Here is a 3,510-nt window from a genome sequence, read left to right as displayed (position 1 = left end):
AAGACCATCCTGGCCAACATGGAGAAACCCCATCTCTACTAAAAATACAAAAATTAGCCAGGTGTGGTGGCACATGCCTGTAATCCCAGCTACTCAGGAGGCTGAGGCAGGAGAATGGTGTGAACCCAGGAGATGGAGCTTGCAGTGAGCCGAGATCGCACCACTGCACTCTGGCTTGGGCGACAGAGTGAGACTCTGTCTCAAAAAATAATAATAATAATAATACAAAATATTAGCCGGGCGTGGTGGCAGGCGCCTGTGGTACCAGTGGTTCAGGAGGCTGAGGCAGGAGAATGGTGTGAACCCAGGAGGCGAAGCTTGCAGTGAGCTGAGATCGCGCCACTGCACTCCAGCCTGGGCGACGGTGAGAGACTCCATCTCAAAAAAAAAAAAAAAATTTAAAATATAGGCCAGTTCTTCCTCGTGCTTGGCATAGAGCTCCTGCAGCTGAGCCTGGGTCATCCCTGCCCTGCCCGCCTCTGGGTGCACCCTGCAAGGCTCCTGCTGGTGTCCCTGGAACATGGGAGGCTGCTGAGTGTGAGTGGCAGTGTCCGGCAGGAGCTGGGGGGCAGGGAGGGCGTCCATGGCTGCAGCCAACAAGGGCAACAAGCCCAGGGTCCAGAGGAGTATCCGCTCTGCTTTGTGGCAGACCGTGATACAGAGGGCTCCCGTGTCGCTGTGGTTTGCTGCGGGTGTGAACGAAGGGGGATGAATGCAGAAATGAAGACAAAGATAAAAAGATCTATTTTGAAAGGAGTCAGGGGGCTCCTTGCTTCTAGTGAACAAGGGCAGCCCTGAGCTTCCACAGCCCTTTGTATTTATTAGGTAGGAAGAGCAGGGAGGGAGAGGTAACTGTTGGTCAGTTGCTTGATTTATCACAGGTACACATAATTTCTTTCTTTGTACAACAGGCTTCAGATGTTCTTATAGGTAATCACAAGGAACACTGCGCTTGGGGCCTGACGGCCCTCAGCACTCCCCGCCGGGGGCAGATGCCAACACCCTGCTTTCATGAGAACAGTTTACCGTTTACTCACGTAGCCTCCAGTGGTATACTGAGTTGGTCACAACCCCCATTTTCTCGGCCTGTAACACTCCCAGAGCCATGTCTGCTTTGATGAGAAGCTTCATGACTCGGTGATCATGGTCACCAGGACAGCAACAGCAGCTTTCTGGTCAAGGTTGGCCTCCTGAAGATCCTGAGCAGGTATGAGATTACCTTCGCTCTGCCCCCGCCCAGTGCGCAGGCTGAGCAAGGACGTCCGCGAGGCACCTGTCCCCAGCCTCTGCATGTCAAGCTCCTCAGCGTCGTACCTGTCCCTGAAGGTTACAGTGTCAAGTGTGAGTACTTGGTGCACAAAGAGGGCATCCTCAAAGCAGAGATGCTGCCAGCCTGCGAAGGTGGCACCGGTGCCTGTGTGCTCGTGGCAGTGCAGGCGGGCGCCAGAGGCAGACACCACCGCATGCCCACCTGCGGGATGGTGTCAAGAGCTCGCACACAACACTGGAATAAGACTCGCAGCACAGCCACTGGAACGGCTTTAACGGAGGCCCCTGCCCACCCCAGCCCCCAGCCTTAAGCCCCGCCTGGTCCCCGGGATACGCTGCGTGATGGTGGCTTCCTCGCCCCTCTCTGGGGTGGGCATGGGGTGGAGTGGCCCTGGCCAGCCTCCCACCTCTGCCTTCATTCCTGCCACCACCCTGCCTCTCCCATGTCCTCTTCCACGTCCTCCTTTCCGTGTGCCTCAGGCTCCTGTCAGAAGACATGGGTTGAGCCCACAAGGAGACTGTCTGCAGAAGGGATGGGGAGGGCCTGGGGTGGGTTCTCCCCACTGCCCACCCCAAGCCACAGAGGCTCCAGCCAGGGTCTGGGAGAGGACGAAGCTTGCTCTGTGGCATCGTGGCCCCATCACTGCTGCGGCTGCCTGGCATCAGCCACCTCTCCTGCCCCTCCCTCTTCTCCACTGCTGTGCACGATGAGTCCCCACCTCCCACCCCTCAGGTCTGTGTTACTTGGTTTTTAAGTGACTGATTGGGATAGAACCCTAAAGAAATAAAACTTCCAGTGGATACGAAATTATATATATATGGGCATGGTGACTCATGCTTGTAATTCCAGCACTTTGGAAGGTCAAGACAGGGGGATCACTTGAGACCAGGAGTTTGAGACCAGCCTGGTCAGCAGAGCGAGACCCCATCTCTATCTACAAAAATAAAAAATAAAATAAAAAGAAATAAAAAATATATCAACTGAAATTAAAAACAATAGAATAGAACTTCTTTATCTGATGGAAAGTATATATATTTAAAAAAAACTAGGCCAGGTACAATGGCTTACGCATGTAATCCCAGCACTTTGGGAGGCCAAGGCAGGCAGATCATGAGGTCAAGAGATCAAAAGCATCCTGGCAAACATGGTGAAACCCTGTCTCTACTAAAAATACAAAAATTAGCTGGGGGTGGTGGTACGCGCCTGTAGTCTCAGCTACTCGGGAGGAGGCAGGAGAATCGCTTGAACTGCGGAGGCAGAGGTTGCAGTGAGCTGAGATCACATCACCGCACTCCAGCCTGGGTGATAGAGTGAGACTCCATCTCAAAAATAAAAAATAAAAAATAAAAACCCGAAAAACTAACTACTACAACTAATAAATGAATTTAGCTCTGTCCAGGATACAAGTTCAATATACAAAATCAGTTGCATTTTTTCAGCTATAAATTTTGTGTACCATTAGTGACAACTGGAAAATAAAAAGTAAGGGATTTCCATTCTTATTATTCTTATTCAACAAAGTGCTGGAAGATCTAGCCAGTGCAAGAGAGCAAGAGAAGAAAATAAAAGGCATGCAGATTGGAAAGGAAAAAATAAAACTCACTATTTGGAGATGACATGATTGTCTACAGAGAAAATACGAAGGAATCTACCAAAAAACTCCTGGAAGGTTCAGCAAGGTGTCACTATACAAGATATAGATTAGAAAAATCAATTACATTTCTATACACTAACAATGGACAGGTGAACACTGAAATGAAAAATATAATATGTGTCAGGCATGGTGTCGCACACCTGTAATCCTAGCACTTTGGGAGGCCGAGGCGGGCAGATCGCTTGAGATCAGGAGTTTGAGACCAGCCTGACCAACATGGTGAAACCCCATCTCTACTAAAAATACAAAAATTGGCCGGGCATGGTGGCTCATTCCTGTAATCCCAACATTTTGGGAGGCCAAGGTGGGCGGATCACCTGAGGTCAGGAGTTCAAGACTAGCCTGGCCAACAGGCAAAACTCCATCTCTACTGAAAATGCAAAAATTAGCCAGGCATGGTGGCACATGCCTGTAGTCCCAGCTACTTGGGAAGCACAAGAATTGCTAGAACCCAGGAGATGGAGGTTGCAGTGAGTCGAGATCACCCCACTGCCCTGTAGCCTGGCTAAACTGAGAAAGAAAGAAAGAAAGAAAGAAAGAAGAAAGAAAGAAAGAAAGAAAGAAAGAAAGAAAGAAAGAAAGAAAG

At 50.1% G+C, this 3,510-nt stretch overlaps 1 pseudogene; it reads left to right on the top strand.

The window, feature by feature from the left end:
• Window positions 1–577: 577 nt before the first annotated feature.
• On the top strand, window positions 578–1,612 carry LOC111525678 (annotated as a pseudogene).
• Window positions 1,613–3,510: the final 1,898 nt, after the last annotated feature.

Source organism: Piliocolobus tephrosceles, chromosome 17 (genome assembly GCF_002776525.5).
Source record: "Piliocolobus tephrosceles isolate RC106 chromosome 17, ASM277652v3, whole genome shotgun sequence".
Lineage (NCBI taxonomy): Eukaryota > Metazoa > Chordata > Mammalia > Primates > Cercopithecidae > Piliocolobus > Piliocolobus tephrosceles.
This window is presented reverse-complemented; position numbering and strand designations above follow the sequence as displayed.